We start from the raw sequence: 26,927 nt of genomic DNA, 5'->3' as shown, positions 1-26,927 counted from the left end.
ACTGAAATTTAAATAATTTTTAACTCCAATTTCCAGAGGGAAATAAACTTCACTGAACACTTTTGTCAGGAAAATACCCACCTTTCCCGGTTGCAACTGTAGGGTTAACCGAAGGATGACAATGGGTGTGATTCCAAAAAAATGAAGGCAAAAAAGAATAATACTAGTTTTCCTTAGAGGTCTGATACCTCAAATGTTGAGTTCGGTTTTGTAGCCATAACTGATACATAAGTGCTAAAATGGGGCCTGGTGGTGCAGTGGTTAGAAGGTTGGCTACTAACCAAAAGGTTAGCAGTTTGAATCCACCAGTCACTGCTTGGAAACCCTATGGGGCAGTTCTATTCTGTCCTATAGGGTTGCTACGTGTCGGAATCGGCTCAATAACAACAGTTTTTAAGTGCTAAAATAGCAGTGTGTTTGCAGAGATGTCTTGGCTAATGAATCAACAAATATAAGCAGCATTCACATCCTAATCAGAAAAAGTAAATTCAACACCAAAATAGTTATTTTAAAAATGTACTGAATTCAGAAGTCATAAGAAACAAATGTGTTTTGTGAACTTGTTATAAACAACACTTTGAGTTCCTAAGTCTAAAGAGCCACATACATTTGCTGAAATATTAATAAGAGACTGTGTTATGGAATGAATTGTGTTCCCAAAAACATGTGTTGTAAACCCTAATCTCTATGCCTGTGCTTATAATCCCATCTGGGAATGGGCTGTCTTTGTTAAATTAATGAGACAGGATTAGTGTAGGGTGTATCTTGTTATATTTTTATAACAATAATATATATCTTGAGTCAATCTCTTCTGAGATCTAAAAGAGATTAAACACAACCTAGCAAGCAGAGATGGGGAAAGAGGGATGCCAAGCCACATGAAGGTCACCCAGGAGCAGAAGCTCAGAAGAGAAAAGGAATTTCTTCCAAAGCCTACAGGGAGAAAACCTTCCCCCCTAGAGTAAAAAAAAAAAAAAAAAAAAAATTTTTTTTGAGTAGGCACACTGAATTCAGACTTCTAGCCTCTTAAACTGTGAGAAAATAAGTTTCTGTGTGTTAAAGCCAGCTACTTGTGGTATTTCTGTTACAGTAGCACTAGATAAGTAAGAAAGACTGCATTAAAAATATTTGCTTGGAAAATGTTGAGAAAATCTCATCAAACAAGGTAGCTCATGTGCTATTTTCCAATGACACTGTAGTTCAATGTTATGTCAGATGGACTCATAAAACAAAGTTAGTACCACAAGTTTCATTGCAACTGGAAAAAATGCATAAACATTGCTAAAATAATAATTCCTTTAGTGCATGTGCAATTTAAACATGATGGTGGCATGAAGGAAGAATTTGTTTGCTGAATTTCATTTTCAACAACACAGGCTTCTCTAAACTATGTAAAACCATGATGGAGTAATTAAAAAAAATGTGATTTGGAATCTAGATTTTAGGAGTATGTCGTGATGGCATAGCTACAGTAACAGGAAAGCTTCTGGAATAGTTGCACCAGGATGTAGATCAGTGCAGTGCTTCCTTCATCAAGAAAGTGTTGTTACAAAACAAAACAAAAACGTTAACTGAGCTAATACTGTACTTGCCATAAATTACAAATTACATAACAGTTAATGCACTAAATTTGAGATTATTCTTTTTTGTTTGTAACAATATGGAAGCTGATTATACACAGCTGGTCAGATGATGCTTATTGAAAAGAAAATTTCTATTGTGAATATTTGAACTACTAAACAAACCTATTGTGTTTCTGCAAGATAAGAACAGGCCCCATCATTTTAAATAGTGAATTTAACAGCTAGTTATGCTTATTTGTTTAGTATCTTTGATATATTTAAAGAGTTTAATGTTGTTGTTGTTAGGTGCCGTCGAGTCAGTTCCGACTCATAGTGACCCTATGCACAACAGAACGAAACACTGCCCGGTCCTGCGCCACCCTTACAATCGTTGTCATGCTTGAGCTCATTGTTGCAACCACTGTGTCAATCCACCTCGTTTAGGGTCTTCCTCTTTTCCGCTGGCCCTGTATTTTGCGAACCATGATGTCCTTCTCCAGGGATTGATCCCTCCTGACAACATGTCCGAAGTATGTAAGACACAGTCTCGCCATCCTTGCTTTTAAGGAGCATTCTGGTTGTACTTCTTCCAAGACAGATTTGTTTGTTCTTTTGCCAGTCCACAGTATATTCAATATTCTTCACCAATATCACAATTCAGAGGTGTCAACTCTTCTTCAGTCTTCCTTATTCATTGTCCAGCTTTCACATGCGTATGATACGATTGAAAATACTATAGCTTGGGTCAGGTGCACCTTAGTTTTCAAGGTGACATCTTTGCTCTTCAACACCTTAAAGAGGTCCTTTGCAGCAGATTTACCCAATGCAATGTGTCTTTTGATTTCTTGATTGCTGCTTCCACGGTTGTTGATTGTGGATCCAAGTAAAATGAAATCCTTGACACCTTCAATCTTTTCTCTGTTTATCATGATGTTGCTCATTGGTCCGGTTGTGAGGATTTTTGTTTTCTTTATGTTAAGGTGCAATCCATACTGAAGGCTGTGGTCTTTGATCTTCATTAGTAAGTGCTTCAAGTCCTCTTCCCTTTCAGCAAGCACAGTTGTGTCATCTGTATAGCGCAGGTTGTTCATGAGTCTTCCTCCAATCCTGATGCCCTGTTCTTCTTCATATAGTCCAGCTTCTTGGATTATTTCCTCAGCATATAGACTGAATAGTTATGGTGAAATGATACAATCCTGGTGCACACTTTTCCTGACTTTAAACCAATCAGTATCCCCTTGTTCTGTCTAAATGACTGCCTCTTGATCTATGTAGAGGTTCCTCATGAGCACAATTAAGTGTTCTGGAATTCTCATTCTTCGTAATGTTATCCATAATTTGCTATGATCCACATTGTCAAATGCCTTTGCATAGTCAATAAAACACATGTAAACATCCTTCAGGTATTCTCTGCTTTCAGCCAGGATCCATCTGACAGCAGCAATGATATCCCTGGTTCCACATCTTCTTCTGAAACCAGCCTGAATTTCTGGCAGTTCCCTGTCAATATACTGCTGCAGCCGTTTTTGAATGATCTTCAGCAAAATTTTGCTTGCATGTGATTCATTCTATAATTTCCGCATTCAATTGGATCACCTTTCTTGGGAATAGGCATAAATATGGATCTCTTCCAGGCAGTTGGCCAGGAAGCTGTCTTCCATATTGCTTGGCTTAGATGAGTGAGCACCTCCAGCGCTGCATCTGTTTGTGGAAACATCTCAACTGATATTCCGTAAATTCCTGGAGCCTTGTTTTTCACCAGTGCCTTCAGAGCAGCTCAGACTTCTTCCTTCAGTACCATCGGTTCCTGATCATATGCTACCTCTTGAAATGGTTGAACATCAACTAATTCCTTTTGGTATAATGACTCTGTGTATTCCTTCCATCTTCTTTTGATGCTTCCTGTGTCGTTTAATATTTTCCCCATAGAATCCTTCAGTACTGCAACTCGAGGCTTAATTTTTTTCTTCAGTTCTTTCAGCTTGAGAAACATTGAGCATGTTCCTCCCTTTTGGTTTTCTATCTCCAGCTCTTTGCACATGATATTATAATACTTTACTTTGTCTTCTTGAGCCACCTTTTGAAATCTTCAGTTCTCTTACTTCATCATTTCTTCCTTTTGCTTTAGCTGCTCAATGTTCATGAGCAAGCTTCAGCGTCTCCCCTGACATCCATCCTTGCCTTTTCTTCCTTTCCTGTCTTTTCAATGACCTCTTGCTTTCTTCATGGATGATATCCTTCCACAACTCATCTGGTCCTCTGTCTCTGGTGTTCAATGCATCAAATCTATTCTTGAGATGGTCTCTAAATTCAGGTGTCATATTTTGGCTCTCATAGACTTGCTCTGATTTTCTTCAGTTTTAGCTTGAACTTGCATATGAGCAATTGATGGTCTGTTCCACAGTCGGCCCCTGCCCTTGTTCTGACTGGTACTATTGAGCTTTTCCATTGTCTCTTTCCACAGATGTAGTCAATTTGATTCCTTTGTGCTCTATCTGGTGAGGTCCATGTGTGTAGTCGCCGTTTATGTTGGTGAAAGAAGGTATTTGCAATGAAGAAGTCGTTGGTCTTGCAAAATTCTACCATTTGATCTCTGGCATTGTTTCTATCACCAAGGCTATATTTTCTAACTACCAATCTTTCTTCTTTGTTTCCAACTTACACATTCCAATCACCAGTAATTATCAGTGCATCCTGATTGCATGTTCAATCAATTTCAGACTGCAGCAGCTGATAAAAATCTTCTATTTCTTCATCTTTGGACTTAGTGGTTCGTGAGTAAATTTGAATAATAGTGTTAACCGGTCTTCCTTGTAGGCTTATGGATATTATCCTATCACTGACAGCACTGTACTTCACCATAGATCTTGAAACGTTCTTTTTGATGATGAATGCAACACCATTCCTCTTCAAGTTGTCATTCCCAGCATAGTAGACTTTATAATTATCTGATTCAAAATGGCCAATACTAGTCTATTTCAGCTCACTGATGCCTAGGGTATCAATGTTTATGCATTCCATTTCATTTTTGAGGATTTCTAATGTTCCTAGATTCGTACTTCATATTTTTCAGGTTCTGATTATTAATGAATGTTTGCAGCTGTTTCTTCTCCTTTTGAGTTGTGCCACATCAGCAAATGAAGGTCCTGAAAGCTTTACTCCATCCACATCATTAAAGTTGACTCTACTTTGGGGAGGCAGCTCTTCTCCAGTCGTCTTTTGAGTGCCTTCCAACCTGGGGGGGTGGCTTTTCTTCCAGCACTATATCAGACAATGTTCCGCTGCTATTCATAAGGTTTTCAGTGTTAGATAAGATTAAAGGCCAAAAAAAGTTAGAAGCTTAGGTGAACAGAGTTTCTACAGAGTGTTTTCATATGTCTAATAATTGAAAATAATTCAAAATGAAGTAGATGATAATCTTGAAATAACACAATTGCAAACCATTACTTAGAAATTTTGTAAAAACACTTTCCATTTTATTTTTCACCCAAAGATTTACAAATAGAAAATTCATGGATCCAGAATCCATTTCTTATGAAAGACAATTTAATTTTAATTTTAATTTTAACTCTATGAGATAACATTGTTGAAATTTGCTACTAATGAAGGAGTAGAGGTGAATCTTGAAAATTTGTATCACTTGCTTCACTTGGGAGAAAAGTTAAAAATCAATACCTTAAGTTTGCTGATGTTATTTAAAATTTGTTATCCCGTTCTTGTCAAGATGTTTCTGCGAGACTAGATTCCTTGTTAGGTGCTGTGAAGCAGATTCTAACTCATAGCCACCCCAGGTGACAGAGTAGAACTGCCCCATATGGTTCTCTAGGCTGTAATCTTTACAGGAGCAGACTGCCAGGTCTTTGTCCTGCAGAGCCGCTGGGTAGGTCCTAACTGCCAAGTTTCCAGTGAACAACCATTGTGCCACTAGCGCTCTCTAAAAACAAAATACAGAAACAAGTCAAATACACATTTCACCATGAGTAGTGTAGTTGTCAATCCAACAAAATTAAATAAATTAATAAGCAAGCAACACATTTATTGCATTAGAGCTTTGTTTTCTACTGTATATGGTGTTCATTGAAAGTGTGCACACAGGCACTTAAAATGAAAGATTACTATTTCACTCATAGCTTTTAATTAGTTTATAATTGCAGAGAAACAAAAAGCTGTAACAGTGATTCTCAGTTGTTTTAGCCTTGGTGCATGGATCCATAAAAAATATACATGAGTTTTTTAATTATCTTTTTTCCTATGTTATCTTTATCAAAATTAATTTTATGTCTGTAGAATCTAGTAATAAAATTTGTCCTTGTGTTTTGTATAGTTTTTTTTATATTGCTTTTATCTTCCTAGAAATACATGTATATAGTATTTTACAAAAGTGCAGGTCTGCAATGGATTGGAAATTAAAAAAGAATCTGGTCCTCCACAGATGGTCTGAGAAGTATTGGTGTAGATTATTTCTCTGCCTCTAGTTTGGACCATTTCTAAGGTATTCCAAAATAAATTTCAGTGTTTCCTGGACTACCCCTATCCAACCCTACCTTCTTGACCTCTTTCTTGTCTTTCCTTAGGGATGTCGTGGTTGTCGTTGTTGTCAGCTGCTGTCGGAACAGCCCCCACCCCTGACTCTTGGTGAGCACCCCCTGCACAATAATATCAAACTATTGTGATCAATAGGGCTTTCTACAGAAAATCATTGGCTGATTTCCTGTAGTAGATATCCAGGCTTTTCTTCCTAGTCCGTCTTAGTCTGGAAACTGTGCTGAAAGCTGTTCGCCATCATAGCAACACACAAGCCTCCACTGACAGACGGATGGTGTCTGTGCATGAGGCTCATTGGCTGGGAATTGAACTCGAGTTTTCTATATGGAAGGTGACGATCCTACCACTGAACTACCTCTGGCTCCCTACCATAGGCCGAACTCTTAACCACTGTGCCACCAGGGCTCCACCTTAGGCATAAACCAGAAAACCAAAACCGTTGCAATGGATTTTGACACGTAGCGACCCTACGGGACAGAGTAGAACTGCCCCATAGAGTTTCCAAGGAGCGCTTGGTAGATTCCAACTGCCGAGCCCTTGGTTAGCCGCTGTAAGATTTAACCACTCTGCCACGAGTATTTCCGACCTTAGACACACCACCTATAGAACCACGATGAAGTAAATGCAGACTGTATTTTTGACTCATGAAGGCCAAACTCTCAAATACAGAGGCTAGGCCAGTAAAGGAAATGAGTACAGTGGGCTCTAGGAGGCAGCGACAAAGCAGAGAGCACACAGGGTCTGGATGGGCTGCTCCTCAGCTTAAGATCAGTGCTTCCCATCAGGAGCGTGAGCTCAGGATTTCCAGAGCCTCCCAGTTTATCAATAGAAGCGAGAATTCCAAATTTGTATGTAGAAATATGCTCATTTAAAAGTGTTGGAAAGTAGTTCAGATTTGTACAAACCGCAATACTAGCCAAAGGAGATGCATCTGTGGGCCAGATATGGCCTGTGGGCCACCAACTGGAAACTCTTGGGGCTCCAAAGGCTCTTGATCGAGAAGATAAGACCAGCAAATGAAAGGGGATTCTTTCAAGTTTAGCCTGTAGGTAAATTTTGGCAGTTCCCTGTCAACCTTTTTCCATAGATGGAGAACAGCTGCTGGTGTGCTCCAAAGTTTATGTGAACCCTCTCCCTGCCTCAGTTTAGCCTAAGGCACCACTGTGATATTTCTCTGATCCATCCAAAGTGAACATGAAACAGACCTCATATGGAGAATTCACACAGGAAATGTTCAACAAGAAGGCCATGTAACTCTTGAGCTACTTAAACAGAAAAGGATATAAAAATGGGCAGAAGAGAAAGAACATCTGAAGAGGATCTTTCTGAAGAGAGCTGGAAGTGATTCCCCTAACCCCATATGCAGAGAGGAGGGAAGATGCTACCTTTTTACCCTCAGTCCTAGTTAGGAGGGGGGTCTTCCATAGGACAACTCAGAAAGCTTGATATATTTCATCACAAAGAGAAGTATAGTGATCTGAGGCTTGCTTTATGCATGAGAAAGCCAAGCCATCTGGTAGACCTGACCACAATGGACCTGGTCTGTGCTCCCAGTTTGCCTGGCTATTCCATGCATGAGTGCTTTCTGCTGGCACGTAGAGGCTCCGTGCCCATAATCCACTCTCAGAAGTAGGAGGAGACCTACTTCTCCTCCTACTGCATTTGCTCTCCAGGGATGTCATGTGTCTTTACCAGTGCTGTATAAGTACTGAATGGTATTGTTCTTCCACAGAGCTTTCACAGACAAGATAAAAGATATGGTCTCCATCTCTGCCTTCAAGGGCCTTTCCCACCCCCTTCTGCCTTTGCCTGCCCTGTCTACAAACTATAATGTATCTGCCCTGAGATCCCAAGATGGTCTCGCCAATTAAACCCCATTATTGTTCATCTTCTGTGGAAAGAACTCACTTTAGGTCTGAATCCCCTACAAGCTGTGGGAGTGTCCAGTCAGACTCAGCACAGCGTAGCAATGATCTCATTATCTAGAGGTGGTTTCATTTAAAGAAATGCTTCATTCACAGGAGGGATGGGAAGGCCTGGGGAGGGGAGTATGATCTGCATTCGTTGAAGAGCTCTCAGCTGCTGAAATGAGTGAATTGTGCTTCTGTGCTGTGCTGTGCTCTCCCTTTCCTTTTCCCACCCAATAGCTCCAAATTCTGTATCCACGAAATCTCCAAAATCCCAACCCAAGTCCAGCAGTGGAGCCCTCAATTTAGAAACTATTCAGGAAGCTAAGCCAACATACAAACCCCCCCTGACTATTCAAAGCATTTACTGAGTGTGTCATAGGTTTGGCACTTGATTATGTTCAATTTAGCACATAATTTTATCCCTGCTCTCATGTTTTTCTTTCACTGCATGCAAGTGTTTGGATTTTTTTCTTCCCAATAATACAGTAAGTCCCTGGACAGCAGGTTACCTCTTTTTACCCTTCACCAGAGATCTACATGCTTAGCACAGTGATAGGCCCAGAGTAGACTTGCAATAAACACCTGCTAATAGTGTGGAATGAACCCCAAAGATTCACATTTGCCATCTGGTTGATGAAGAGAAAAGGCAAAAACCAACCAAGCCTTCAGCTCGCCACTGGCTCTTTTGTTGCTGGAAATGCGTAAGCCTCTGCAATGGGCTTCTGATGGGAAAGGCATGGTATTCCCGAGGCTTCAGCGTGGGCATGTCCTGAGGGAGCACCTTGTAATGGGAAGCAAGGGTCTGGGTGGAGAACACCATGACTCATTGTCAAGTCAAGCCTATGTAGGATCCTGGGCGACTATAATCTCATATGAAAAGTATTTCCATTCCATCCTCCTCCTTCCCACACTCAACCTCCTTGGCTGCCTTGTTACCATAAGCATCCATACTGTGCCCTGAGTCTTGCTACTATGTGTGGTTCTCAGACCAGCAACATCAGCATCACCTGAGGGCTTGTTAAAAATGCAGAACATTGGACCCATCTCAGACTTACTGGATCAGAGCTGTTTTAACAAGACAGCCAGGTGAGTCATATGTGCATTAGAGACTGAGAAACTCTGCTCTAAAGAGGATCTTGTTGGTTATCTTCCTTGCTGAAACAGCCCAGTCTCTGAGCTAAAGCTGCAGAATTATCTGTAGCTCTAGTCAAAGCTGTCTTGAGTTTTAAATTATGATTTCTTTCTCAGGATGAGGAGAAGGTCAACCAAGCAGCGACAGCACAAATTATCTCTAAACCACAGATAAGCACATAACTTGAAAGAAATTAAGCCAGTTGCCTTTGAGTCGACTGAGACTCATGGCGACCCCGTTTGTGTCAGAGTAGAACTGGGCCCCATAGGGTTTTCACTGGCTAATTTTTTGGCAGTAGATGCCAGGACTTTGTGCAGTGCCTCTGGGTGGACTCAAACCTCCAAACTCTTAGTTAGCAGCCAAAGCATTAATCATTTGCACCACCCAGGGCCTCCTGGAAGAAATTAGGCCAGGCCAAATGGAAATAGGATGCTGTTAGTAATGGTTGGGAAAACAGCTCCTCAGGTCCTGCTGTCATTCTGTCTGTTACCACTTATGTTCCAGAGCATCCTGCCTTCAACACATTGCTGGTCTAATACGCTGGAAGGCATCTACCTGTGTCAGGGACATGTTCTAGTGAAAGTCCAAGAGCTTGCTAGACCTCAGACCACAAACAGCAGCTAACTTCCTGGGCAAATGTATCTCTTCTCAAGGGGGTGGCAGTAATTATAAGAGTTCTAGTTTCCTAGTGCAGAATTGTGAACCTCACGTTTGGTCCAAGTTAGTGCAGTCCGCTACTACCCAGAGTATGTTCTTCCTGTTCTTCCCTCCCCACCACCTAGGGATACTATGTGCAAGTTTCCAGGCCCAACTCAGGTCCTGCTTCCTCCACAGCATCTCTCTGATCACTCCAAACCACAGTGGGAAGATCCTCCAATACACTGCTGTTTAACAATTTCATGGAGACATTATGATCTGTACCTAACTCCTTCCCTGAATATTGTAGATACATATAAATCATTAAACATGAATAAAAGTCCTCAAATTCTCAGTTTGAACTGGTGTAACCATCCAGCAAATACCCATTTAGATGGGACTCAGCAGTACTAGTCCATTAGCCTGGAGATCTTCCTTTCACTTCCTAAAATCCTAGCACCTTTCATACCTACACTATCCCAGCTTGGCTGTGGACCAGATGGACCATATCTTCCCTCTAGAAGTACTTTGGAGAGAGTACAAGGGGCACCCTGATCTTAGAACCATGTGGAGTCCAGGTGATTGGGCTAAGGGAGGACCCTCAGTCTCAGAATGCCAACTGATATTCACTCCAGAGGACCAGGCCAAGCAATTCCCTCATTTTTCTGTGACTTCTGAGGAACACTGAGCTGTTATTTCCGAATGGACATAACAGAAAGAACTGGAAGAAAATAACATTAATGATAATAATCTTGAGCTGAGATTGGTCTGTAACACAAATCATAGCTCTGAGCTTGACTGGAAATAACTATACTTCATAGTCAGCCTGGCTGTAGTGCTATCCACTGGGAGAGGACCATTTGAGAATATGACTGAATGCATAGACTGACCTTTCCTCCTAGGAATGACATCAGTCTCTAGAGAAATGATATCTATGCCATCAGAGCAGTGTTTTATCTAGGTCAGTGGATTTCCCTTCTACACCTATGTTATATACCCAAAGGTAGGCTAAATTAGCTATATATGTTGTTATTGTTGTTAGTTGCCATCAAGTCAGCTGCAACACATTGTGACCTTAAGTAGAAAAGAATGAAATATTACCTTGTCCTGTGCCATCTTCATGATCTTTGGTAGGTCTGAGTCCATTGTTGTGGCCACTGTGCCTTTCGGGTGCCTTCTAACCTAAGGGTCTCATCTCCCAGCACTATATGGAACAATATTCTGTTTCAATGCATAAGGTTTTCATTGGCTGATTTTTTTTAAGTGAATTGCTAGGCCCTTCTTTCTAGTCTTTCCTAGTTTGGAAGCTCCACTGAAAACTGTCCACCATGGGTGACCCTGCTGGTATTGGAAATACCAGTGGCATTGCTTCCAGCATCATAACAGCACACAAGCCACCGCAGTTCAACAAGACTGACAGACAGGTGGTTTGGCAAAATACAGACCAGATTTAAAAATAAAATCACTGAATAACCTTAAATAAAAAATACTAAAAAAGTCCATTGCCATTGAGTTGATTTCAACTCATAGCAACCCTATAGGACAGAGTAGAATTTTCCCCATAGGGTTTCCAAAGAGCGGTTGGTGGATCTGAACTGCCAACCTCTTGGTTAGCTGCCATAGTTCTTAATCCATGCACCACAAGGGCTCCTTTAAATATATAGTCAACTGAAAATTGTAGGCAGGGGCGGAGAGTACCAACTGTGATTCTGCACTTCTGTCACTGTCATGAAGAAGGTCCAGTGTCTTTCACAAGACCACTGAAGTTCACACTTCCAGGGAATTCTATTCACACTGAAGCCTCGGGAATGGAGTCCATTGCATTGTGTAACACACAATCTGTATGGAGTACGAGATGGCCCTGAGTCTTCTACCACAAAGTGTCATTTACTGTTTCTAATGAGTATGGAAACATGCCTGACAAATTTGCACAATTTGAAATAAAGAAAACTGAATATTTTCTACCTTGTAGAATCACAGGCCTGATAGGGACCCTCAGGAGTTATTAAATTCTTGTCTTGAGAAGAATAGGATTTCACACATCCTGAAATGACGTTGAGGCTTTTCTTTAAAACACAAACAAGCGGGGGGCGGGGGGCGGGGAAGGGAGATGGGGGCGCAGAAATCCTAAGAATGAATTGCTGAGGTTGCACTGAATGACACATTCTCTCCTCTCATCCCCCCAAACCAGAATGTACTTTCAGATCACCAGCCCCCCATACCATCCTCAATAAAAAATAGTGGTCTCCGTCAAGCTCAACAAGCATCCATGCAATTTATACCTTCTGCCAGCATCTTGCTGGCACCAGAGGTCACAGTTTTAAGAACATTCTTCTAGGTCCTTAAAACTCACTCTCACTCCTCCACTCTTCCTCCTCTCTCTTCTTATTATGAAGAGAAAACCCAGAAGTTGGTCTATGTAGGGTTACTGACTTTTCACCAACTTTCTATGCATGGCCTAAAGGAAGCTGCACCTGTCTTTAAGGTTGGAGGAATGAACCAGGAGCTTGAAATGGAGGCAGTGGTGTCATCTCCAAAAGCAAGAATAGGAAATCTTAGTCTCACAAAAAAAAAAAAAGGTTTTTATTAAAAAGGTAGTGAAAGATTTGCCTCCTTCCTTTCCCTTTGAAAATAAGCCAGTGGCCAATCACTGTTTCAATGAGAACAAAGACTCCAGAGGAAAAAGCGGTGAAGGTCAATATTGATACTAATGTGTCATTTCATTTTATGTAATAGGCTAGCAGTCTTTGAAATCAGACAACTTTCATACTAGAGTGTTCTGTTTTATTTCCTTTTATTTTCTTATTTACTGTCATGAGACAAGTCTCTCTTAGGCTGCCAGCCACCAAAGAGGCTTCTGAGTTCAAGGGCACTGAGGAGCATTCAGCCAACATAACTTCAGAAGTATTTACATACTGCAGTGTAGGCCATCGTATAATTCAATTTCTGCATTGCCAATCAATATTCCAACGTCTCCTTCAAGGACGTAGTAAATGTTGGCTTAAGATAAAAAAAGTAAAGACAAATATTAATGTGCTTCATAAAGGTATTGCTCCACATTACAGTATTGTTTTTCAACACTGGCCACCTGGGTCCTACCATGAGAAAATCTAATTTCATTAATCTAGAGTACAGCTTCGGTATCATAATTTTTAAACTTCCTCAGTGATCCTAAAGAACAGCTAAGATTGAGAACCACTACATTAGAGAATTACCAGACTATTTTGTATTTTCTTTGGAACACAGTTCAAATTGACCTGATGAACTTGTGCTAGGTGTTAGAAGCTGGCAGAGAAATGTGGAGAAATGGACAAGCGGGGGTGTAGAAGAACAAATAGCTGAAGAAGAAATGCTATCATCACCCCACCCTACCTCAGCACCCCCAAAATCTGGTGGTAAAGACAAAATACACAAATAACAATAAAGAAGGTATGGCTTGATTAGTATAATCCTTGAAGCTAAAAAAAAAGAAAGAAAACACTACAGGAGCCCAGAAGATGAGGAACAAACTGAAGCTTATGAAAATAACACATGGTATGTATAGTGCAGTTTACAAAAAACATATAATATGTGCATTATTTGCATAAAACACAATACTCGTTAATAAACTGATAAACTTCAGGTAAGAACAGTAGGAATATGTGGCATTCTTGCCTAGCACTGCTTCCATCATTCCTCCAGCTCTGGTGACTTGATAGGTCTGTTAGAGAAGGGCTGGCCATGAAAAGCAACAGCAGCTAGTGGGGCTCACTCATGCCCTATGGACCTGTCAATAAAAGTACAGACTTGGTAGGAAGTAAATGAGGAAACCTAAGGGTGCAGCCATAGTCAGGATGAGCAGAACACTGGGAGAAATTTGATAGGAAAATCTTGGAAATGAGAGAGCTGTAGAGCAGCTTACTGGAAGACTGCATACCCACACAGGGGAGAATGATGAGAGAATCAAGAATCAAGGGGGAAAACAGCTTTTACTGTGGGAACTAAAATCCAGGGAAGACTTAAAAATAGCCTGAAATTTGAATGTGCTCCTCAATGCACAGATCAATAGATGCAGGGTGGAAGCCTTCCTGGCTTGAAGTTTGTGACACAATCTCTGATTGTGACATCATCTCTGATTGACCACTAGACCATGCAGACACAGGGGCAAGCCCTAGGAAGCCAGGCTAATAAAATAAAAATAAGAAATAAAATAAATAAAACCTGACCTGAGCCATCAAAGGCTGCATATCATGGGAAGACGTATTTTGCAGATTAAGTCTGGGCAAGTTACTAAAACAACAACAGCAGCAACAATAACAACAAAATGAATACAACAATGACCTCCCTCAGGGGGAAAAAAAAAAATAGAATTCAAAGTCACTACAATATATTACCCAAAATGACCAGTTTTTAACAAAAATTATGAGACATAAAAAGAAATAAGAAAGTATGAATCATATTTAGGAAAAATGAAAGTCAACAGAAACTGTCTCAGAGTGGGGCCTGATATTTATAAAAAAAAAAAAAAATGTTGAAAATGAAGCAAAAGAAAAAAATAAAACACTGATGGGTAATATCAAGCAGTCAAGTATCCATGTATTCAGAGTCTCGGAAGGAGAAAAGGGAGAGAATGGGGCAGAAGGAAATACTTGAAGAAATAATTGACAAACGTTATGGATGTATAATAACAAATCCTGAAAAACAAAGATAAAAAGAAAATCCTAAAAGTAGCTAGAAGAACAACATATGGGAGTGCAACAATAAAAATGACAGCTGACTTTTCAAGCAAACCAATGCAAAGCAGGAAAAAATGAAACAGCATATTTAAACTGCCTCAATAAATAAATTGATAGAAAGATGGATAGATAGACAGGTAAACAGATAGTCAACCTAGATCCTATAAATCCAGTAATAATATCCTTCAAAACGAGGATGAAGGAAAAGCATTTTCATATAAATGAAACTTGGTTGGCAAAACCTCATCTCCCAAACTCTGTGGGTTCTACTTATAAACATGGTTCTTATCCCTCAGATAAGTGGTCGATATATTCATTTGCAATTTGAGGGGTTTAGACTCATGGATTCAAAGTACTATGTCATATACTAAGGTCATCAGGTTATCAAATAAGCAGGTAGATTAGCAGAATATTGATGCTTATTTTGTCCTTTAGTTCCAGATAGACATTTGCCAATATAATAATTTACGGTAGACTAATCATAATAATTCAGTCATTACTTTCTAGTTGGAAAGTCCTCTTATTTGGGGACTTTAGAGGTTGCCATGATCTAGAGCTGAAAAGCATGTCCAGGAGTGGGACCAGAGCAGAACTTGTACTATATCTGTACCTTTCCTTCTTCTGTGGCTTTGAAGGGAATTCACACAGAAAAGCAAAGAAAAATAAAAAATGTATTTTTTGTATTTTTATTGAGCTGTATGTAATTACATCACTTAAATACAAATTGCAGTTGCAGCAGCATGTTGACAGGGAACTGCCAGACATTCAAGCTGGATTTAGAAGAGGACATGGAATGAAGGATATCATTGCCGATGTTAGATGAATGTTAGCTGAAAGCAGAGAATAACAGAAAGATGTTTACCTGTGTTTTATTGACTATGCAAAAGCATTTGACTCTGTGGATCATAAGAAATTACGGATAGAATTTCAAAGAATGGGAATTCCAAAACACTTAATTGTGCTCATGTGGAAGCTGTACATAGACAAGAGACAGTCACTCGAACAGAACAAGGGGATACCACGTGGCTTAAAGTCAGGAAAGGTGTGCATCAGGCTTGTATCCTTTTGGCATACCAACCCAATCTGTATGCTGAGCAAATAATTCGAGAAGCTGGACTATATGAAGCAGAATGGGGCAACAGAATTGGAGGAAGACTCATTAACAACCTGCAATATGCAGATGACATAACCTTGCTTCGCTGAAAGCAAAGAGGATTTGAAGTACTTACTGATGAAGTTCAAATACTGCGGCCTTCACTATGGATTGTACCTCAACATAAAGGAAACAAAAATCCTCACAACTGGGCCAATAAGCAGCATCATGATAAACAGAGAAAATATTGAGGTTGCCAAGGATTTCACTTTACTTGGATCCACAGTCAAAGCCCACGCATGCAGCAGTCAAGAAATTAAGCGATGCACTGCATCGGGCGAATCTGCTGCAAAAGACCTTATGTCACTTTGATGACTAAGGTGCGCTTGACCCAAGCCATGATATTTTCAATCGCCTCATAAGCATTGGAAAGCTAGGCAATGAATAAGGAAGACTGAAGAAGAATTGATACCTTTGAATTCTGGTGTTGGTGAAGAATATTGAATACACCATGGACTGTCAGAAGAATGAACAAATCTGTTTTGGAAAAAGTACAGCCAGAATGCTCCTTGGAAACAAGGATGGCAAGACTTTGTCCCACACACTTTGGATTTGTTACCAGAAGGGACCAGTCCCTGGAGAAGGACAGCATGCTTGGTAAAGTAGAAGGTCAGAGAAAAAGAGGAAGGCCCTCAGTAAGATAGATTGACACAGAGGCTGCGACAGTGGGCTCAAGCATAACAACTGTCACGAGGGTGGCTCAGGACCAGGCAGTGTTTTGTTCTGTTGCACATGGGGTTGCTATGAGTTGGAACCGACCGAAGGGCACCTAACAATGACAAAAAATATAAATTACAGCAACACGCATACATCTTAAATTTTGTCAAGTTTATACATCTGAATTAAGGTATAGAACATTTCCATCACCCTAGAAAATTCCCCATGCCTCTTCCCAGTTTATCCCCCATCCCTAAAAAAAAAAAATCAACCTCGGTATTTCCATAGATTAGCTTTTACTGGTTACCTGTTCTAAATAAATAGTATCAGATCATATGTACTTTTTTATGTCCTAACTTTCTGTATGAGGCTCATCCCTGTTCCTTCATGCATCAGTAGTTCATGCCTTTGTATTGTTTAGTCATATTCCATTGTGTAAATATACCACACTTTGTTTATCCATTTTCCTGCTCATGGACATCAGGCTGTTTTCAGTTTTTAGCTATTATGAATAAAGCTGCAATGGAAATTCTTATACAAGCTACTTTGCGGACATATGTTTTCATTTCTTTTCTGTGAACAAGAAGAGAAATTGCAGGGTAAGAAGTAACTTGGGCTTTTTAATTTTAACCATTCTAATGGGTATACAGTGGTATCTCATTGTGGTTTTAATTTTTTTTTAATATTTTATTGTGTTTTTGAAGGAAATTTACATAGTAAATTTGCTCTCGTTTAACAATTTCTATACATATTATTCAGTGACATTGGTTACATTTTTCATGACCTGTCAGCATTCTCATTATTTCCATTCTGACTGCTCTGTTTCCATTAATCTAGCTTCCTTGTTCCCCCTCACCTTCTCTTCTTTGGTCTGGGGTAAATATTGACCCTTAGGTCTCTCATTTAGATGATTGTTTAGAGAAGCACAGTACTCATGGGTGATATTATTTGTTTTATAAGCTATTCTGTTTTTTGGCCGATGGGTGACCACTGGGAGTGGTTTGAGTTCCAAGTTTAAAGGGTATTTCAGGGCAATAGTCTCAGGGGTTCCTCTAGTCTCTACTGATTCAGGAAGTCTGGCCTTTTTTTAGGAATTTCAGTTTTGTTCTACATTTTTCTCCTGTATTATCTGGCATCGCCTGTTATGATTCTGATCGGAACGGTTGGTAGTGGTAGCCAGGCACCACTTAGTTTTTCTGATTTCAAGGTAGGTGAGGTCATGGTTTGTGTAGACTATTAGTCCTGTAGATTAGTTTCTTCTTTGAGTCTTTGGTTTCCTTCTCTCTCTTTTGTTCCAGATGCATAGAAACAAATAGTTGTATCTCAGATAGCCACTTGAGAGCTTTTAAGACCCCAGATCATGGTTTTAATTTGTATTTCCCTGATGACTAATGATGTTGAGCATCTTTACATTTTTGTGTGTGTGTGGAACGTCTGTCCAAGTCTTTTGCCCATTTTATTGGGTTAACTGTCTTTTTAAAAATGACTTAATTTTAGGTGGTGTTTGTAGAGTCTGCATAGACATCCTTTGTCAAATATATGTATTACTAGCTTTCTGTTATATACCCTCTGTTGAGGTTTTATCTTTACAGTTTTGCTCTATTTTTTAGTAGCAGTCTCTGTGCTTTCATTCCCTGGTTTTCAAAATGGAAATGGCAATAACAATGTCACAAGGATCTTGCAAACATTAAATCTGATTATATATGTAAGTTTATATATGCATAGCTACTTGCAGATTATAACTTTTCAGTTAATGGTAGCTGTTATTATAACATCCTTTTCTGATTCTCAGGAACAAAAAAGAATAAGTTAGTGCTAAAACTATATCAATGTTCAGTTTTTCTCTCTAAGAATTTTCTTAACTGATTGTGCTTTATATATTGTGTTTATACAATAGTCAAACATCTAGCTTAATGGTTCCCAGTCTATACTGTAAAACTAAACATATCCTTTTTATATTTGAGAATCACTATTCTATAGATTTTAATAAGGGCATATTCACTGACCCCTTAAAAAAAATCCCGTTGAGCTAAAATATCCCCATTTAAAGGAACTGATGGTGACCACAGAGAAATGACACATACTTCTAGTGTACGTGGCGGGACTCTTTGAGTGGACTGGAGGTAAAGTTAGTTTCTTTTACAGCAAGGGGTATTCTAAGGATTCTTGATAAGAAGGTTTTGTTTTATTCTGTGGAATATGGGAGAATAGCTATGGCAGATGGCCAGGGAATTTTTACTCCAGCAAGTCTTGAAATATTTTAACTGTTTTGGAAGAATCTGTGGTATATCAGCTTCTCCAGAGAACAACTCAGACTGTGTGCAGGAGCTTTCTTGGGCATTGTTTTCAGGGTCACCACTGGGAGGACTGGGCCAAGACAGAACTTGGACTGCAGTGCAGGCACAACAAAGTTCTGCTCCAGGGGGCTGTGAGGTTGGGATGGCACTCCACGATTGTCCTGACTTGAAACAAAGGGACCAGACATTTATACCCCACATGGACCAGCCAGAGAATAGGCGAGGCAGCACTAATGGCTGAGGCAATTCTTGGAGAAGAATCAACTAAGAACTGTCAGCTGCCACACTTGCAGCAGCTGGAGGAATGAGCACCTTAGTTCTGAAGGGAGATCTAAGTAGGGCACCATACCATCCCTCCACAGACTCAGAGATTCTGTATCCCCAAGGCTGATGATTATAAATTGACTATATTGGCACAGTTGTCAATTTACATAAACACCAAGATTAAACAAAAACATCTTTTGTTGCTGTTCTTGTGGCTGTTTTTAACTCAACTGTGACTCTCTTTAAATTTAATTTTCTTTTTCCACTCCCTAAACGGGGGCCTGGTGACATAATAGTTAAATGCTTGGCTGATAACTGAAAGGTTGGCAGCACAAACCTACCCAGTGCTCTGCAAGAGAAAGACATGATGATCTGCTCCCATAAAGATTACAGCTGAGAAAATGCCGTGAGGCAGTTCTACTCTGTCATATGGGATCAGTATGAGTCAAAAATCAACTCGATGGTGCACAACGAACTAAACTATGTCTATCTTTTTATATGGAGTCTTGGTGCTATTTAGAATGGAGCAAGAGGGCAATCGCATATCTGAGGTGCAAGTCATTTCCATATCCAGAGAGAATCCTCATGCTGCTCCTTCTGGCTCGAAATTGCCTGGTCTAGGAGAAGACTTCCTGATGTTGAGAAACTATGATCTCAGAGCTTGGATTTTAAATTAAAGCTCTGTTTGTTGATACAGCTGAGGTTGGATTTACTGTCATCATGCACAAAATATACTGGTTTCTGCTTGCTATGGATTGAATTGTGTCCCCCCAAAATGTGTGTCAACTTGGCTAGGTCATGATTCCCAGTATTGTGTAACTGCCTACCATTTTGTCATCTGATGTGATTTTGCTTTGTGTTGTAAATTCTAACTCTATGATGTTAATGAGGCAGGATTATAGGCAGTTATGTTAATGAGACAGGACTCAATCTATAAAATTAGGTTGTATCTTGACTCAAGCTCTTTTGAGCTATGAAAGAGAGAAGTGAGCATAGGGGTGAGGGGACCTCCTGCTACCAAGAAAGCAGAGCCTGGAGCAGAATGTGTTCTTTGGACCTGGAGTCCCCACTCTGAGAAGCCCCTAGACCAGGGGAAGATTGATGATGAGGACCTTTCCCCAAGCAGAAAGAGAAAGAAAGAGTTCTCCTGGAGCTGGCACCCTGAATTTGGACTTCTAGCCTCCCAGACTGTGGAAGAATAAATTTCTGTTTGTTACGGCTATCTGCTTGTGGTATTTCTCTTATAGCAGCACTAGATAACTAAGACACTGCTCACTATGAATTACTGAGGCCATAGACCAATGTGTGACCTATGGAACAAAGCCTATGAAGGTGGTCAACTGGATTGTGATGCAAAGATTGCTCAGAACAGCCTGTCCATCTTTGGTGTGTGAGGGTGGTGCCCAAGGAAGGAGGCAGATGGTTGTTTTGTTCCAGAAAACAGTCTCTTTGGAATTTCTGTTGTTAGATATTTGGGGGAAAGCTGATAAAGTAGAGAAAAGATAAAGGATAAAGGAAAGAAAAAAAAAAAAAGAGGATTAGGATTATTCCAAGAGAGAGAAAGAAAGAAACACAAAAAAAAGGAAAAAAAGAGTTGTATGTTCCCTCTTTTGTCAATAATAACTAGATAAACGAAGAAAGAGGGGGTTGACATAAAATGATTATGTCCTTGTCACCACAACATTTGCCCAATGTGCAAGCTGAGTTTGATGATAAGATGATGATAATGATATGATGATGATGATGACAGAAGTGGAAGAGGAAGAAGAGGAGGCAGAGATGAAGAAGGTTTACAACCAAAACCACAGCCAAACATGGAAATAGAGGATGGTTGCCTTAGGAGTCCATGAAATTCCCCCAAGATCTTTTCTATTGGAAAACTTCTGAAAATTGGCAAATACTCTACTGAAAAAATTTCAAGAAATTAAAGACTCCAAGTTAAAGTGTCTGGTTTACCAGAAAAAGTATAATGTCTGGAGTCAGAATATTTTGCTCAGGTCACATCAAGGCCACTTAATAGCTGTTTAGTGTTGGTTCCATCATTAATCTCAAGCTGTGGTTTCCTTATCTAGGAAATGGAGTGCAGAGAGTTAACATAAAAATCAGTAAATTAATACGAATGACAGTGTTGTTTAAGCTACAGGTGCTACATGAGTTTAATACCAGATTTTGTTAAAGCTAGGGGGATTGTTTTGTGGTTAGTTCTCTGCATCAATAAGTAAGGGACTCAGATACTTCTCTCTTCCTTCTTAGCTTTGTGGCCTACCACATGGAAAAATATTTTGAATTTCTGAGTTGGTGAGATAGCATTTTCTCCCTTAGGCACTAAGCAGTGATGGGCGTTCACTTAAGCAGATTGAGAAAGAGCTGGTAAACTTCAAATTAAAGGAAAAAAAAAAATCAGGCATTAACCAAATTCAAGCTGTCCTTAAATCTTTTGTCAGTAAAACTAAACTTCCCTTGGAAACCTCTATCAAACTTAGCACATATCTGTTTTTAAAAGTATAACCATTTTAATGTTCCTATTTTAATGATGACTATTCAAGATACTATTATCATCTGCCTAAACTGCTTTTGGAGCCCTGGTGGCACAGCGGTTGAGAGCTCGGCTGCTAACCAAAAGGTCAGCAGTTGGAATCCACCAGCTGCTCCTTGGAAACCCTATGTGGCAGTTCTACTGTGTCCTATGGAGTCATTGTGAATCGGAATCAACCTGATGGCAACGTATTTGGTTTTGGGGTTTGTATAGCTATTTTTTTTTTTTATAGCTATTATTATAGCTATAAAGCAGGAGCCCTGGTAGTGCAGTGGTTAACCACTCAGCTGCTTACTGGAAGGTCAGTGGTTGGAACCTACCAGCCACTCCATGGGCGAGAGATGTGGCAGTCCACTTCCATAAGGATTTACAGCCTTGGAAACCCTATGGCGCAGTTTTACCCTGTCCTATAGGGTCGCTGTAAGTCAGAATCACCTTGACGACAACAAGTTTTGTTTGGTTTTTTAAACTGCTTTTGGCTCAGTGAGGAAAGATTAATTAGGTACATAGCTTTGTTTCTGTGACAAGTGTACTTTGTTTATTTCAGCTCTTTCAGAACCAGTCATCAGTGGATACAGGAGCTTCAGTTAACCCAAAGATCCCATTCCTTACTATAAGAGATAGCTAGAATTTTACTGCAGCCTCTGATCCAAGAAGAAAAGAACCCAAACAGGTAGACAGATGCCTATTTTCATTTTCCCTTCAGCTGGACTTTTCCCCTCAGATTTTGACCGTCACCTGTGGCAGGTAGTAGTCACTACTTTGCATTCACAGATCTATGGCCATATACTCCCCATATTCTTCCATCACGTTTCTTTGCTTCTGCAGTCAATATTTCTCCCAAATCCCGCCTGAAGTACACGTGTTGACATAGTTAGGTGGTTAATCCAGAAATCTTCTCAATTCTCCTCCTTTTTCCTTGATTCATTTGCTATTTGGGGGAGATTTTTAAGCAGAAGATTGTGCCTTCACAGAGATAACAGCCAGATGATGAATATGCTAAAACCAGGCAAGTGTCCTAGTCACACGGATCCAATAAAACAAGAATGACATCTGGATGCCATTAAGCAGACTTCTCACTTGCTGGTAAAATGTCTCCCAGTATCTCCTTTACAGAAGCAGGAAGCGAAGACTGCTGTTAAATCCTACCCATACTCCAGAGCAACTCTATCTGGTCTATGTCTATGCTTCACCTGCATTTTAAGCAGAATGTTAACAAGCACAGACGTTTGGGATTCCCAGTGCTGAAAACTCAGAGTAGTGATAAATCGCACTCACTATTCATCACAAAAGGGTACTTCTTTCCATATGGGCTGGATTTGAAGACATTTTATTTCTTTGAATTTCAAGCCTGGTGAATTATTCTCAGATTCGTTTTCATTTTATTCTTAGAATAAAAAGAAAATAATGCTCCTAAGACTCCAAGCAACCTGGAAAAATCCTTTTCTAGACTGGCATAAAGACTGACTGGAGCTTTTCTTCCCTCCCAGGATTCTGCTCACTTGTGGTCAGTGCCTATGGCATGTGATGTCATTGGACACCGAGGTGTCACCCTGACACAGGGATCGGCATCTGATTTTGTACTCAAGAAGCTGACTTGATGCAAATCAGCATATTTTGCTGTTCAGTGAGGTCTGATGAGGGCTTTTGGGGTTATTCCACTTCTATTTAACTTCTTAGGGGAAATAAGCATTCTGAAGCAGCAAGCCTTTTCATGCTTCTATGCTGGTGCCTAAGCCATTACCTCAGTTTGAAATACTCTCACTCCCCCAATTCTCAACCTATTGGAAAAGTTTAAACCTCAGCTGACATAGCACCTCCTCTCTAGTTGTTGCGTGACACACAGTCCATTTCAACTCATAGGGATCCTACAGGGCAGAGTAGAACTGCCCCATAGGGTTTCCTACAGTGTAATCTTAATGAACGGGAGAAAGATGTGGCAGTCTACTTCCATAAAGATTACAGCTTTTTTAAACGGCAAAGAGTTTAATCTTTATGGGAGAAGATTGCCAGGTCTTTTCCCCTGTGAAGCCACTGGGTGGGTTCGAACCACCAACCTTTGGGTTAGCAGCCAAGCACTTACAATTATAATCAATTGCTCTTGCTTCGTCACACACTACAACATATTATTTGTCCCTCTATTTCCCAGCTATCTGCCCTTCTTTTTTTTTAAGTTAGTTAATTTCATGCTGTGTCCTTTTCTCCAGGAGAAATTCATAATTGCTTCTGAGTTTTCCAGATAAATAGGACTTGGTTTGAACAATATTACTTTGGCTTTGATAGCGCAGTTTTATTTTGTAAAGAAGCATAGAAAACTTCAGGTCTAGCACTTGTCTCCTGACTTCACATTCAGAATGTTCCAGGGAAGCAATTGTTTTCATGTATCCTGACCTTATTTTGTTCTCATGCTGTAATGGGGCATGTCAGAGACCAAAAATATAAAGCCCTATTTTTGAGAGTAGCTCAGGAACTCAAACAGGAATCACTCTATACACCTCAAAAAGTCAAAGGCAAGACACTAACCTAGAAAGAGAGCAATATAGGGATAATTGTTTTATTCAAATCCCGTGGCTGTGACAGAAAGAACTATCCTAAACCCTACATCCCTCACAATGAGCTCACCCTACAAGCTCACCCTATAGAATCCTGCCCAAAAAGCAACTCTCCACAAAAGCAGATTCATATCCAATTAGCATAAACAACACCCAGAGGAAAAGCACACAGTGGACAATATTTGATTGATATGTCCTATCATGACCATCAAAAAATATAAAAAATATGCAAAACCAAGAGTGGAACAAGATCAAAAGACCAACCTGTCACTACCTCACTCTCCACTCATGTCCTGATAATTATTTGCTTTTTCTGGAGCTTTCCACAAATAAACAGAAGATAAATTCTTCTTATCTGTGGTTGCTGGCCCTAGAATTCTCTTACTAAGGGTGGAGGTAAGCCTAGTATATAATACCAGGGGAGAATACCAAATCTGAGGTGCAGACATTCACTTGAATTTCCCTAGAGACCAAATGCATTGTTTTTCTTAAAATATTTTTAGCAACATGGAAAGAAAAATCAACAACCTTTACACAGTTTTTGGTCAACTCTTAAATTTCAATGATCATGTCTTCAAGGTAAAAGTGACCATATGGCCAATTCAGTAGCAATAAAAAATTTGGAGTTCCTGGGGGGTAAAAGCTATTTACATGCTCAGCTGCTAACCAAAAGGTTGGAAGCTTGAGTCTGCCCAGAGGTGCCTGGGAAGAAAGCCCTGAGGATCTACTTCCAAAGAATCAGTCATTGAAAACCCTGTGGAGGAGGCAGAGCCAAGATGGCAGAATAGACAGACGCTTCTGGTGAGCCCTCTTACAACAAAGACCCTAAAAAACAAGTGAAAAGAATATATTTATGACAAGCTAGGAGCCCTGAACATCAGAGGCAAAGTTAGAAAATGAACTGAGCAGCAGGGGGAGGAAGAGATGGTTCAGGAGTGGAGAAGAGCTACCATACCTGAATCACCAGGAGCCCTCAGGCACCATTCCCAGGAGTGGCTGCAGCAGGCTGGTACTAAAGTTCAGCCACAGTTTCCTCAGGGAGAAGCAGCCAGCCACATAGCCTACTCACATCTCCGGAACCAGAGAAGAACAGCACTTTTGGCAAAAGCTAAGTACTTGTGTGTATTTTACCATGCCCCCTGCCACCGTGCTGGCTTCAGAGGGTGTTGATTTCCCTGGGCCTGAGACAGGCCATGTTGAGTGCCTAGAGCCATCCTTTCTGCCTTGGAGAAGGAATAAATTCACAGTTAGGGGGAAAGATAATTTGCCAGCTCCACTAATGGGGGAGCTCAGGACAGAAGCAGCTCCTGTCCAGGCATAAACAGCCCACAGACCTTGAGTACCTTTCCCCCCTGCATGGGCCTGTGTGGTTCTATTTCAGGAAAATAGGCCCTTGTTGGCAGACTACAACTGTTTCAGCTGTGCGGTGGAAAGGTGGGTGTATGATGTTTGACACCACTTTGCCTATTAAACAGGGTCCTCACCTACCCACACCAGGGACCTAAGGGCTGGTGGCTCCACTCAGGTCACCCAGCCACCCACAACAGGGGTCCAAGGATAACTGGTACCTCCCAGTCCTTACAACCAAAAACTTTAGGTGCCCGTGGTCTGGCTGCAGAACCCACCTGACTGCAAACTTTAGGAGAGAGGGATGCGCTCTTCTCAGAGACACTTGGGGGAAGATTCTCAGCCCCCTGTCTTGTTCTGAATGTGACCCCCTGCTGCAACCAGACACTGGTACCTACACCAATCACCCCTGCCCCTCTAAGACTGTAGGACAGAGCCTGTACCACACACTTGATGTGCAGCTACATGGACACCTGAGCTGAATCCATACAAAAAAAGTGAATGCACTCTTAGACTGATATACCTGATAACAGCTCTAGCCATCTGGTGATGGGATGTCAGGCCTTCAAAGGTGAAAACAATCAAGGTAGCTCTCTCAAGAAACCCATTTGGGTATATCAAAACAAAACAAAGCAAGAAGCTAGGATACAGTAAGCAAACATAAAATAAACTAATACAATAACTTATAGATGGCTTGAAGACAACAGTCAATATCAAATCACAGAAAGAAACAGACCATGATTGCCTCAGCGAGCTCTCAAAACCAAGAATCAAGGGATTTTCTCGATGAAAGTGCATTCCTGGAAGTACCGGATGCAGAATACAAAAGATTAATATACAGAACCCTTCAAGACATCAGAAAGGAAATGAGGCAACATGCAGAACAAGCCAAGGAACACACAGATAAAGCAGCTGAAGAAATTTAAAAAGGTTATTCAGGAACATAATGAAAAATTTAATAAGCTGGAAAAATCCATAGACAGACAGCAATCAGAAATTCAGAAGATTAACAATAAAATTACAGAATTAGACAATTCAACAGAAAGTCAGAGGAGCAGAATTGAGCAAGTAGAAGCCAGAATTTCTGAGCTTGAAGATAAAGCACTTGGCACCAATATATCTGAAGAAAAAATGGATAAAAGAATTTGTAAAAAATGAAGAAACCTTAAGGATCATGTGGGACTCTACCAAAGGAAATAACCTACGAGTGATTGCAGTACCAGAACAGGAGGAATAACAGAAAATAAAGAGAGAATTGTTGAAGATTTGTTGGCAGAAAACTTTCCTGATATCATGAAAGATGAGAGGGTATCTATTCAAGATGCTCATTGAACTCCACATAAGGTATATTTTAAAAAGAAAGCCACCAAGACATATTATAATCGAACTTGCCAAAACCAAAGATAAAGAGAGAATTTTAAGAGCAGCTAGGGATAAACAAAAAGTCACCTAAAAAGGAGAGTCAATAAGAATAAACTCGGACTACTCAGCAAAAACCATGCAGGCAAGAAGGCAATGGGATGACTTGTTTAAAAAAAACTGAAGGAAAAAATTACCAGCCAAGAATCATATATCCAGCAAAACTGTCTCTTAAATATAAGGGTCAAATTAGGATACTGCC

The 26,927-nt window shown here is 40.2% G+C and overlaps 1 long non-coding RNA gene across 1 annotated transcript in view; it reads left to right on the top strand.

Annotated features, from left to right (window-relative positions):
* The window catches only part of LOC126083998 (uncharacterized), an 83,652-nt gene that overhangs the window by 38,964 nt on the left and 17,761 nt on the right, over window positions 1-26,927 (top strand). The window contains exon 2 of the long non-coding RNA XR_007518903.1: window positions 6,137-6,197. This is a non-coding gene — a long non-coding RNA (uncharacterized LOC126083998). The remainder of the gene's footprint in view (window positions 1-6,136; window positions 6,198-26,927) is intronic.

This window comes from Elephas maximus, chromosome 10 (genome assembly GCF_024166365.1).
Source record: "Elephas maximus indicus isolate mEleMax1 chromosome 10, mEleMax1 primary haplotype, whole genome shotgun sequence".
In the NCBI taxonomy this organism is placed as follows: domain Eukaryota; kingdom Metazoa; phylum Chordata; class Mammalia; order Proboscidea; family Elephantidae; genus Elephas; species Elephas maximus.
Note: the sequence above shows the minus strand (reverse complement) of the source record. Positions and strands in the feature narration are given on the sequence as shown.